This window comes from Scyliorhinus torazame, chromosome 12, assembly GCF_047496885.1.
Source record: "Scyliorhinus torazame isolate Kashiwa2021f chromosome 12, sScyTor2.1, whole genome shotgun sequence".
Lineage (NCBI taxonomy): Eukaryota > Metazoa > Chordata > Chondrichthyes > Carcharhiniformes > Scyliorhinidae > Scyliorhinus > Scyliorhinus torazame.
The window spans coordinates 26,257,080-26,271,094 of NC_092718.1; positions in this window are offsets into that span (position 1 = coordinate 26,257,080).

Consider the following 14,015-nt stretch of genomic DNA (forward strand, 5'->3'; position numbering starts at 1 on the left):
CAAAGTTGTGGCAGATGGAACTCAATGTAAACAAGTGTGAGGTTATCCATTTTGGACCAAAAAGGGATAGAGCAGGGTACTTTCTAAAAGAAAATAGGTTAAGTCCAGTGGATTTTCAAAGAGACTTGCGTGTTCAGGTGCAGAGAACCTTAAAATGCCACGAACAAATGCAGAAAATATTCAAAAAGGCCAACGGAATGCTGGCCCTTATATCTAGAAGATTGGGATATAAAGACACAGGGGTTATGCTGATGCTTTACAAAACCCTGGTTAGACCCGACTTGGATAATGCAAGCATCTGGGCACCACACCTTAGGAAGGATACTTTGGCCTTGGAGGGAGGTTTACAAAAATGATATCTGAACTGCAGGGATTACGTTACGAGGAGAGATTACTCAAATAAGATCTGTTTTAGCTAGAATTTAGAAAGTTAAGGGGTGATCTGATCGAGGCATTTAAGATATTCAGAGGGAAATGCAGGGTAGATAAAGATCAACCATTTCCACTGGTTGGAGATTCTAGAATTAGGGGCATAGTCTAAAAATTAGGGCTAGACCATTCCCGAGAGATGTTAGGAAGCATTTCTTCACTCAAAATGTGGTAGAGGTTTGGAACTTTCTTCCACAAAAAGCAGTTGAAGCTGGAACGGTTGTTCATTTTAAATCTGAGATAGATAGATGTTGTCAAAGAAAGATTTTAAGGGATAGGGGCAAAGGCAGGTAGATGAAGTTAGGTCACAGATCAGCCACAATCCCATTAAATGGTGGGACAGGCTCAAGGCGATGAATGGCCTACTCCTGTTCCTATGTTCTTATGATCTAAACACCTACTCAGTGAGGCTTATTTTGAGTTCTGTCAGCACCACTAATCATCAGATCTTTGCAGGGAGATGATGACGTACTGACAATGTCTCAGAGCAATCCAGCGACCAGGTTAATGTCCTGGGGACCTGGGTTCAAATCCCACCATGGCAGCTGGTGGAATTTAAATGCAACCAATTAATAATTCTGAAATTGAAAGTTAGTGGTAGTAGTAAAAGCCCACCTGGTTCACTAATGCCCTTTACAGAAGGAAATCTGCCATCCTTAACTAGTCTATTTTATACGTATGTTAAGAGCAAGAGGGTCGCTAGAGAAAGAGTTTGTCCACTCAACGTCAAAAAAGGGGCTGTTTAGCACAGGGCTAAATCGCTGGCTTTGAAAGCAGACCAAGGCAGGCCAGCAGCACGGTTCAATTCCCGTAACAGCCTTCACGAACAAGCACCGGAATGTGACGACAAGGGCTTTTTCACAGTAACTTCATTTGAAGTCAACTTGTGACAATAAGCGATTTACATTTCATTTTTCAGGAGAGAAATTATGTGTCGAATCAGAGGAAGTAGGTGAGGTACTTAATGAGTATTTTGCATCGATATTCACAAAGGAGAGGGACACGTTGATTGGTGGTGTCTCAGAGGGACATGTAAATATACTTTAGAACAGGTCGTCATTACGAGGGAGGAAGTGTTAGGTGTGTTAAAAAGCATTAAGATAGACAAACCCCCAGGGCCAGATGGCATCTATCCCAGATTACTGAGGGAGACAAGAGATGAAACCGTTGGGCCTCTGACAGAAATCTTTGTGTCCTCATTGGCCACAGGTGAGATCCCAGAGGATTGGAGGTAGTCAATGTTGTACTGTTATTTAAGAAGGGTTGCAAGGATAATCCAGGTAATTGTAGGCCAGTGAGCTTGACGTCAGTGATAGTGAAATTGTTGGAAAATACTCTCAGAGATAGGATCAATGCACACATGGAAGTCAATGGTCTTATTAGCGACAGACAGCATGGCTTTGTATGAGAGAGGTCATGTCTCACTAATTTATTGGAATTTTTTGAGGAGGTGACAAAAATGATTGACGAGGGAAGGGCTGTGGATATTGTCTACATGGACTTTAGTAAAGCATTTGATAAGGTCCCTCATGGCAGGCTGGTGCAAAAGATTAGATCACCTGGGGTCAGGGGTGAACAAGCTGGATGGATCCAGAACTTGCTTGGCCATAGAGGACAGAGGGTAGCAGTGAAAGGGTGTTTTTCTGAATGGAGGTCTGTAACTAGTGGTGTTCCACAGAAATCAGTTCTGGGACCTCTGTTCTTTGTAATATATATACATTACTTGGAAGAAAACGTAGTGGGTCTGATTTGCAAGGTTGCAGATGATACTAAGATTGCAGGAGTTGTGGATAGTGATGAAGATTGTCAGAGAGTACAACAGGATATAGATAGGCTGCAAAATTGGGCAGAGAAATGGCTGTTGGAATTTAACCTGGACAAATGCGAGGTGATGTATTTTGGCAGATCCAATTCAGGTGGGAGCTATAAAATAAATGGCAGAACCATCAGGAGCATAGAGACACAGAGAGATCTGGGCGTGCAGGTCCACAGATTCTTAAAAGTGGCAGCACAGGTAGAAATGGTTGTTAAAAAAAGCATATGGCATGTGTTGTGGGCTAGGGTTTAGAGAACCCTAAAGTGTATCATGGAGTTCACCTGACCCACAATTCTTAATAGATTGTGGTATGGGGAGCACACGGCCCACTCTACAGGTGTGGTACAGCAGAAATGGAAAAGTATTTTTTAAAGCAAAACATGTTTATTCTATGAACTCAAGTTAACCTTTTTAAAACATACAGTGAACATCTTAGCAACCATTAATTTAAAAAAAAACCCAAAGAATACAACACTAAGTAATCCTTTAAGCTTTCCTTTTTAACATCCATACGACTTAAAAACAAAACCTTTCTCAGAAGCACATCAGGTTAAAATCACGACTGAAAACATTTATAATTCTGAATTCACCAAATGATCAAGAGATAGTCTTTTGATGACCGAGAGAACAGCAGTACACCTGCTTAGTCTGGCTTGAGCTCCAACACTGAAAACAAAACTAAAACACACCCTGCAGCCCAGCTCCACCCACTCTCTGACATCACTGCAGTAGTAAACACCCATTTCTTAAAGGCACTCCCATGACTGAAATTTATATACACACCCATTTATAAACACCAATTTCTTAAAGGTACTCTCACATGACACATGCTTCCCTTCACAGGATGGGGTATCAGGTATAACAGCTCAAACATTCTGTTACCATTAGATAAAACATTGGTTAGGCCATATTTGGAATACCGTGTCCAATTCTGGTCACCGCACTACCAGAAGGACGTGGAGGCTTTGGAGCGAGTACAGAAAAGGTTTACCAGGATGTTGCCTGGTATGGAGGTCATTAGCTATGAGGAGAGATTGAATAAACTGGGATTGTTCTCCCTAGAGAGACGGAGGCTGAGGGGCGACCTGAAAGAGGTTTTTTAAATTATTAGGGGTATAGATAGGGTGAACAGTTGGAGGCTTTTTCCCAGGGCGGAAATTACAATTACAAGGGGGTTCAAGGCGAGGGGGAAAGGTTCAGTGGAGATGTGCGGGAAAGTATTTTACACAGAGGGTGGTGGTGGCCTGGAATGCACTGCCAAGTGAGGTGGTTGAGGCAGATACGTTAGCGACCTTTAAGACTTATCTGGATAGGCACATGAACAGACGGGGTACAGAAGGATACAGGCGGTTGGTCTAGATAGGACACGTGATTGGCGCAGGCTTGGAGGGCCGAAGAGCCTGTTCCTGTGCTGTATAGTTCTTTGTTCTTTCTTCTTTATTAGACTGTACATCATTCCAAATCTACAGTTGTTAGCAGATCCATATCCTTTTTTTCGTACTCTTCGTGGAATAGTGGGGGGGAGTGGTGGATGTATTTCACTACTGATTATCAGCCCGTTGAACTGCTTTGAATGCTCCTTCTGTGGCCAACAAGTCCTGGCATTGGACTCGAAATGGAGCTTCTGGTCCAGCGTTAGGGGCGCTAACGCGGCGCTTCAAAAGCCTCCTTTCTAATCCACAGTAAATGTGGTTGACTCTTAGCTGCCCTTTGAAATAGACAAGCAAGCCGTTGCGCTCAAGCCAATTAGGGATGGGCATCAAAAGCAGACCTCGCCAGCAATGCCCACATCCCGTCTAAGAAATTTGTTTGAAAGGTGTCCGACGACCAAAATGTTTGAGAGCCATGGGTGTAGAGGGAGTTTTATTCCCCCTGGTGGTAAGCCTCGTCTTGTTGCGTCTATAATGAATAAAAGATTCACTATCTTAAACTGTGGAACCCTGATTGAAGTGAGACTGAGCTGTGGAGAAGATTGTACGGGCCTGTTGTACGCTGTATTCAGTTGTATGTTTGATCCATTGCTTTTTGACCTCAGTTACAATTGACAAGAAGCAGATCCTTTTTTTCAAACAAGTTCATTTACTTCTTGGCAACGTGCAGGCACTTCTGCTCAGATTACACCAGACGGAGCATTTAATTGGGACCCATCAGAGACAGGCTACATGAGCATTGAGAAAAATCATTGCAGACATCAGTCACAAATATCACTGTCAGAATTGTCAATCATTTGTGAACGAGTGTGTCAGAAATCGAATGCACAGATGCAGATATCACCCAACACATCAACCTTCCCTTTGCCGTATGCTTTCGAGCAGGAGTTTTCACTCTTGTTTCACTAATCCATAAAAATAAATGGCCTGTACGCCTACCATTCAGCCCATCATGTCTTCACCAGCTGACAAGTAGCCATTCAGCCTGATCCCACTTTCCAGCTCTTGGTCATAGCCTTGGTACTTCCAATGCATATCCAAATACATTTTAAATGTCAGAAACATTTCTACCCTTTATGGGCTGGTTTAGCACACTGGGCTAAATCGCTGGCTTTTAAAGCAGACCAAGGCAGCCCAGCAGCACGGTTCAATTCCCATACCAGCCTCCCTGAACAGGTGCCGGAATGTGGCGACTAGGGGCTTTTCACAGTAACTCCATTTGAAGCCTACTTGTGATAATAAGCGATTTTCATTTCATTTCAGACATTGACTTCCAGATCCCCAGCATCTTCTGGTTAAAATGCTTCTCACTCAAATCTCCTCGTAGCTCCAATCTCTTACCCTAAATGTAAGCCCCAGTTGGAAAATCATACCACAATCAAGCAGCGGCAACATGGTTTCATGAAGGAGAAAGCAGGTTTGACAAATTTATTGGGGTTCTTTGAGGACGCAGCTAGAAGTTTGGGTTAAGGGAACCAGCTGATGTAGTGTACTTGGATTTCCAAAGGGCATTCGATAAGATGACACATAAAAGAAGGTCACTACATAAGATAGGAGCTCATGGTTTTGGGGGTAATATGTTGGCATGGAGAGAGTATTAGCAAATGACAGCAATCTGAGAATTGGGGTAAATGGGTAACAATGGGGTGCCACAGGGATCGGTACTGGTACCTCAACTGTTTACAATCATGTTAGTTACTTGGATGAAGGGACCAACTGTTTTTTAGCCAAAAATGTTGTGAGGAACAAGGACACAAAGCATCTGCATAAGATTATAAATAGGCTAATTAAGTGGGCACAATTTTGACAAACGGAGTGAATGTGGGCAAAATGTGAGGCTGCTCAATTTGGTTGGAAAAATAGGAAAGCATATTGTTCCGGAAATGGAAATATATGGGCGGCATGGTGGCGCAGTGGTTACCACTGCTACCTCACAGCTCCAGGGACCCGGGTTCGATTGCAACCTCGGGTACTGTCTATGTGGAGTCTGCACGTTCTCCCCGTGTCTGCATGGGTTTCCTCCGGGTGCTCCTGTTTCCTCTCACAGTCCGAAGACGTGCAGGTTAGGTGGATTGGACATGCTCAATTGCCCTCAGTGTCCAAAAAGGTTAGGAGGGGTTATTGGGTTACAGGGATAGGGTGGGAGTGAGGGCTTAAGTGGGTCAGTGCAGACTCGATGGGCTGAATGGCCTCCTTATGCACTGTATGTTCTATGTTCTATGTACTATATAAAATCAAAGGAAGGGAAAGAAAATACAAGTTTGGTGAGGTATTAAAGGAGTATTGTATAGTATTCTAATTGATTTAGGAAGGGTGTCCCTGGTTACCATTGTTGAATCCCCTATTACCACCATCTTCAGGGACACTATTGACCAGAAACTTAACTAGATCAGCCATGTTAACGTCATGACTGTGTTATGGGCCAGGGTTTAGAGAACCCCAAAGTGTATCATGGAGTTCACATGACCCACAACTTTTGCTAGATTGTGGTATGGGGTGCACACGGCCCACTCTACAGGTGTGGTACAGCAGAAATGGAAAAGTATTTTTTTAAAGCAAAACAATGTTTATTCTAAGAACTCAAGTTAGCCTTTTTAAAACATACAGTGAACATCTTAGCAACCATTAATTTAAATACAACCCTCAAAGAATACAACACTAAAAGCTTTCCTTTTAACATCCATAAGACGGAAAACACCTTTTAGCAGAAAACATCAGGTTAAAGTCACTACTGTTATTAGTTTTAAATCACCAGGATCGATTTACAGTCTTTAGAATACAGAGAGAGACTCTAATACACCTTCTGGCTGTGACTGCAGCTATCCAGCTCTGGAAACGAAACTAAAACACACCCTGCACCAAACAGCCTATAGCGAAAGTAAAAAGCTGACAGACAGCCCAGCTCCACACCCTCTCTGACATCACTGCAGTAATAAACACCCATTTTTTAAAGGTACTCTCACTACAGATATTTATATACATACCCATTTATAAACATTCATTTCTTAAAGGTACTCTCACATGACATCTTCCCCCAAGAAAAAAAAATAAACCATCAACTTCAAGATGGTTTCATTTTTCACCTTTTCACTATCCTTTAAGAAATGCACACAGTAAATATACATATTCGTTTCAAAAAACAACACACACAAGCAGGTATAATAATATAGTCCATTTTATTTTTGTTTTTCTTCCTCCAACTGAAATCCTTCTTGATTGACAGTCTCTTTGAACAAGATGTTCTCTGCACGATCCGTCCATTTCTCTACGCCTCGGCATTTCTCTTTAAAGTCAGATACTTTAGTTCAATCTGATCACAGAGTCCCTTGTAATTCTCCAACACAGAAGCATTGGTTATCACAGCTTTCAGGCAGTCAACTGCATGTTGAAACTCCGCTGTCCACTGAAATTTTTGACGTTTCTTCAGCAAGTCCATCAGTGGAGCAATCACGCTCCAAAACATTTGCACAAATGTTCGATCAAATCCAGTCATGCCAAGAAAACGCATTATTTCCCTTCGGCTTGACGGTATCGGAAACTCCTCAATAATTGTTGGTTTCACATCCCGTGAGACCATTCGACCCTGTCCGATTGTATGGCCAAGGAAAGTGACTTGGGCTTTTCAAAATTCACTTTTGGCTAGGTTTACCACCAAACCTGCCTCCTGAAGTCGATCGAATAACTCCATCAGATGTTTTAAATGTTCTTTCCATGTCTGGCTGAAAATTACCAGATCGTCGATGTACACCACACAATTGGGTAATCCTGAAACAACTTTGTTAGTTAACCGTTGAAATGTGGCTGGGGCGTTTTTCATGCCAAATGGCATAACTTTGAATTGGTATATACCATCTGGAGTCACAAAAGCTGAAATCTCCTTTGCCCTTTCGGATAAATGTACCTGCCAGTAACCTTTAAGTAAATCCAGTTTGGTAATAAAAGCTGATTATCCCACTTTCTCAATGCAATCCTCCAAACGTGGGATAGGATAAGAGTCCATTCTTGTAACTGCATTAACCTTTCTATAGTCCACACACAACCGTTGGGTACCGTCTGGTTTTGGTACCATCACTATGGGTGAGCTCCATTGGCTGCAACCCACTTCAATACTGCAATTTTTAAGCATACTCTCAATCTCTTTGTTAACCTGTGCCAATTTTAAAGGGTTAAGTCCAATTGTTTGATTGGAACAGCATTTCCCACATCTACATCATGTATAGCCATTTTAGTATTTCCCAATTTATCCCCACAAACTTGCCCATATGATATCAATAACTCTTTCAGGTCAGTTTGTTTTTCCTCTGGAAGGTAACTTAACAATTTATCTCAATTTTTAAGGACATCCTCGTTTTCCAATTTAATTTGAGGTAGGTCAAATTCACAGTCATTTGGATTTGGTTTGTCACTTTGAGTTAGAATCATTAAAACCTCATCCCTTTTCTCTCCTTCCCTTTCAAAGTACCTTTTAAGCACATTCACATGACACACTCGATGAGTCTTCCTTCTATCTGGTGTTTTTACCACATAATTCACCTCACTTAATTCCCTTTAAATCTGATAAGGTCCACAAAACCTAGCTTTTAAAGGTTCACCTACCACTGGTAACAATACTAAAACTTTATCTCCACATGCAAAACTACGAACTTTGGATTTCTTGTCCGCTACCCGTTTCATCACATGTTGTGCAACTTTTAAATGTTGTCTAGCCAATTCACCTGCTCTATTTAATCATTCCCTAAAATTTGACACGTAATCCAATAATGTAATTTCCGATTTCTCACTCACCAATTTTTCCTTAATCAATTTAAGTGGTCCTCTTATCTCATGACCAAAACTTAGTTCAAAAGGACTGAATTTGGTTGATTAATTTGTTGCATCCCTAATTGCAAACAGTACGAATGGAAATCCTTTATCCCAATCCTCTGGATAATCTTGACAATAAGACCTCAACATTGTCTTTAATGTCTGATGCCACCTTTCTAATGCTCCCTGCGATTCTGGATGGTACGCAGGTGATTTAAATTGTTTTATTACTAAGCTATCAATAACTTCTTTGAATAACCTTGAGGTAAAATTCAATCCTTGATCCGATTGTATTTCTGTGGGTAGTCCATAGCTAGTAAAGAATTAAATTAACTCCTCCACAATCTTTTTAGCTGTAATATTACGTACTGTAGTGGCCTCTGGAAACCTGGTAGACACATCCATTGTAGTCAGAAAATATTGATTCCCACTTTTTGTTTTAGGAAGCGGTCCTACGCAATCAATTAGGACCCTTGTAAAAGGTTCCTCAAATGCTGGAATGGGTATTAAAGGCACTGGTTTTATCTCTGCTTGAGGTCTCCCTATCACTTGACATGTGTGACATGATTGACAAAATTTAACTACATCTTTATGTAGTCCAGGCCAATAAAAATGTTTTTGTATTTTAGCTTGAGTTTTCCTCATTCCCAAATGAGCTCCCACTGGCATCTCATGTGCAACTCGCAGCACCTCCTTTCTGTACCCTACCGGCAATACTACTGCCCACTTTCCATCTGCCTGCATATGTAAAGGTCTCCATTTTCTCATCAAGACATCACTTTTACGGTAATAACACCCTGGTATACACTCAGATTCCTCTTCCGTGTATGCTTTCTGATACATTCGTTTTATTTCTATATTGGTTTGTTGTAACTCTGTCAATTTTCCTGAACTAAAAATATCCGCCTCATCCTCCACCTGTTCTTGTTCTTTTTCAACCATCTGATCAAAATTCGTTTCTGACAATTGCACTTCAACGTCATCTCCACTCTTTGATTTCTCCTCTTGTTTTAACCTGTGACGTTGCGACCTTGTCACTACACAATCTGGAAAAATCCCAGGATATTCGTCCTTCAACACTTCAGTTGTCTGATTTTCCACTGGCGTATCAACCACAATAGGCATCACTCCCACCTGCAATCCAGCTATATCATTACCCAAGATAAACTGTATTTCTGGACAAGATAGTTTCTCTATTACTCCTATTACCACTTCACCACTCTTCACTGGACTTTCCAACCTTACCTTATATAATGGAACACAACTCCTCTCACCCTGAATTCCACATACTACCACCTTTTCTGGCAACATTCTTCCCAAACTACATAACTCCTCATCTCTTACCATTAAAGATTGACTAGCTCCCGTATCTCTTAAAATTGTGACTTCTTTACCTACTCCTCCTGATACACATGAGTAAACTTTACCCACACAAGTAAATTCTTTAAAGAGAGCTGGCACCTTCTTATCAATCACCTCTTGATCAGGCTGTACAATCTTTTGCACCTCCTTCGCTTCACTTGGGCTTTCCTTTACCACTCTAACAAACCCCACTGTCTTATCCTGTTTTACCACATCAGCCTTTCCAGTGCTTTTCTTCAACCATTGTGACTTTACATGGCCTAATTCATGACAGTGAAAACATTTGAAACTTTTCATTTCTTTTCCACCCTCCTGGATTTCTTTTTTAACTGAGGTACACTCTCCTTATTATCTCCCATCAGATCACCTTTACCTTTACCACTTGACTATTTCTCATGTCCCCAGTTTCTATCCCTCACAGGCTGAAACTGATGTTGGAAACCAAGCTTTGATTTATGAACTAATTCATAATCATCTGCCATTTCTGCTGCTAATCTCGCAGTTTTAACCCTCTGCTCTTCCACATGAGTTCTCACTACATCAGGAATTGAATTTTTAAACTCCTCCAAAAGCATAATTTCTCTGAGAGCTTCATACGTTTGGTCTATTTTCTTTCTTTTAAAAAAAATATATTTATTAAAGTTTTTAACACAATTTTTCTCCCTTACAAACAATATCCCCCCCCCCCCTCCCCGTAACCAAAAAATAGAAACGAGAAATCGCACGGAGCAAGATATCTACATGGCAAAATAGTATATTTACATAGCTTGTACACTGGCTCTCTCCCGTACGTGCCAGTTTCCCCGACTCTTCATGTTATCTCTTGCTCATCCACCCCCCCAGGCAGCTCCCCCTCACCCCCCTCCCCGGACGTCCCCCCCCACCGGGTAGCTGCTGCTGCTGACCGACCTTCCTCTAACGCTCCGCGAGATAGTCTAGGAACGGTTGCCACCGCCTGTAGAACCCCTGCGCAGACCCTCTCAAGGCGAACTTGATCCTCTTCAACTTTATGAACCCAGACATATCGTTTATCCAGGCCTCCACGCTGGGGGGCTTCGCCTCCTTCCACATTAGCAAGATCCTTCGCCGGGCTACTAGGGACGTAAAGGCCAGAATACCAGCCTCTTTCGCCTCCTGCACTCCCGGTTCGTCCACTACTCCGAATATTGCTAGCCCCCAGCTTGGCTTGACCCGAACTTTGACCACCTGAGATATTGCTCCCGCCACTCCTCTCCAGAACCCCTCCAGTGCCGGGCATGACCAAAACATATTGACATGATTCGCCGGGCTCCCTGAGCACCTTCCACATCTGTCCTCTACCCCAAAGAACCTGCTCAACCTCGCCCCCGTCAAGTGAGCTCTGTGAACCACCTTAAATTGTATCAGGCTGAGCCTGGCACATGAGGAGGAGGAATGAATCCTACCCAGGGCATCAGCCCACAGACCTTCCTCGATCTCCTCCCCCAGCTACTCCTCCCATTTACCCTTCAACTCTTCTACCAGCGCTTCCCCCGCTTCTTTCATCTCCTGGTGTATTGCCGACACCTTGCCCTCCCCGACCCATGCACCCGAGATCACCCTGTCTTGAATTTCTTGTGCCGGGAGCAACGGGAATTCCCTCACCTGTCGCCTCACAAAAACCCTCACCTGCATATATCTAAAGGCAATTCCCGGGGGTAACTCGAACTTCTCCTCCAGTGCCCCTAAGCTCGCAAACGTCCCGTCAATGAACAGGTCCCCCATTCTTCTGATCCCCGCCCGATGCCAGCTCTGGAACCCCCCGTCCATCTTCCCCGGGACAATCCGATGGTTACCCCTGATCGGGGACCACACCGATGCTCCCATTGCACAGCTGTGCCGTCTCCACTGGCCCCAGATCCTTAGCGTTGCCGCCACCACCGGGCTCGGGGTATACTTTGTCGGCGAGAGCGGCAGCGGTGCCGTCACCAACGCCCCCAGGCTCGTTCCTTTGCAGGACGCCATCCCCATCCTCTTCCATGCAGCCCCCTCTCCCTCCATAACCCACTTGCGGATCATCGACACATTTGCTGCCCAGTAGTAGCTCCCCAGGTTTGGCAGCGCCAACCCTGCTCGGCCCCTACTGCGTTCCAGGAACCCTCTCCTTACCCTCGGGGTCCTATTCGCCCACACAAACCCCATAATACTCCTGCCTACTCTCTTAAAAAAGGCCTTAGTGATCACGATGGGAAGGCACTGAAACACAAACAAAAACCTCGGAAGGGCCACCATTTTGACCGCCTGCACTCTACCCGCCAGCGACAGCGGTAGCATGTCCCATCTTTTAAAATCCTCCTCCATTTGCTCCACCAACCTCATCAGATTCAGTTTATGTAGGGCCCCCCAACTCCTGGCTATCTGGATCCCCAGATACCGAAAGCTCCCCTCTGCCCTCCTCAGCGGTAGGTCCCCTATCCCTCTTTCTTGGTCCCCCGCCTGTAATACAAAGAGCTCACTCTTCCCTACATTGAGCTTATAGCCCGAAAACTCCCCAAACTCCCTTAAAGTCTGCATGACCACCACCATCCCCTCCATTGGATCCGCCACGTACAGCAACAGGTCATCCGCATATAGCGACACACGATGCTCTTCTCCCCCTCGGACCACCCCCCTCCATTTATTAGACTCCCTCAATGACATGGCCAATGGTTCGATCGCCAATGCGAACAACAGGGGGGACAGGGGGCACCGCTGCCTCGTCCCTCGGTACAGTCGAAAGTACTCCGACCTCCGCCGGTTCGTCACTACACTCGCCACCGGGGCTCTGTAAAGGAGCTTAACCCAACTGATAAACCCTCCCCCAAACCCAAACCTACGCAGCACCTCCCAGAGGTACTCCCACTCTACTCGGTCAAAGGCCTTCTCCGCATCCATAGCTGCCACGATCTCCGCTTCTCCCTCCGCCGATGGCATCATTATCACGTTTAAGAGCCGCTGCACATTGGTGTTTAGCTGCCTACCCTTTACAAATCCTGTCTGGTCCTCGTGAATCACCCCCGGGACACAGTCCTCGATCCTCGTGGCCAGCACTTTTGCCAGCAACTTTGCATCCACATTGAGGAGCGAGATCGGCCTGTAATATCCACATTGTAATGGGTCCTTGTCCCGCTTTAGGATCAAAGAAATTGTCGCTTCCGACATTGTCGGAGGTAGGGTCCCCTCCTCTCTAGCCTCATTAAAGGTCCTCACTAGTAGCGGGGCCAGCAGGTTTACGTACTTCCTGTAGAACTCCACCGGGAACCCGTCCGGTACCGGGGCCTTCCCCGCCTGCATGCTCCCCAAACCCTTGCTCAGCTCCTCCAACCCAATTGGTGCCCCCAGACCAGCCACCTCTTGCTCCTCCACCCTCGGGAATCTCAGTTGGTCTAGGAATCGTCTCATACCCTCTTCCCCCACTGGGGGCTGAGATCTGTACAGCTCTTCATAGAAGGCCTTAAATACCTCGTTGATTTTCGTCGCACTCCGAACCGTGGCTCCCCTTCCATCTTTGACTCCCCCTATTTCCCTCGCTGCCATCCTTTTACGGAGCTGGTGTGCCAGCATCCGACTAGCCTTTTCCCCATACTCATAGGTCGCCCCCTGCGCTTTCCTCCACTGTGTCTCTGCCTTCCCTGTGGTCAACAGGTCAAACTCCGTCTGGCGCCGTCGTCTTTCCCCAAGTAATCTTTCCTCCGGGGCCTCTGCGTATCTCCTGTCCACTCTCAAAATCTCCCCCACTAACCTCTCCCTTTCCATGCCCTCTGTCTTCTCCCTATGAGCCCTAATGGAGATTAGCTCTCCCCTGACCACCGCCTTCAACGCCTCCCATACCACCCCTACCCGCACCTCCCCATTGTCATTGGCCTCCAAGTACCTTTCGATACACCCCTTCACCTTCCCACACACTACCTCATCCGCCAGCAGTCCCACATCCAGCCGCCACAGCGGGCGTTGGTCCCTCTCCTCTCCCAGCTCCAGTTCCACCCAGTGCGGGCATGGTCCGAAACGGCTATGGCCGAATACTCCGTCCCCTCCACCCTCAGGATGAGCGCCCTGCCCAGAACAAAAAAATCTATCCGGGAGTAGGCTTTGTGTACATGGGAGAAGAAGGAAAATTCCCTGGCCTGCGGCCTTGCAAACCGCCATGGGTCCACTCCCCCCATCTGATCCATAAACCC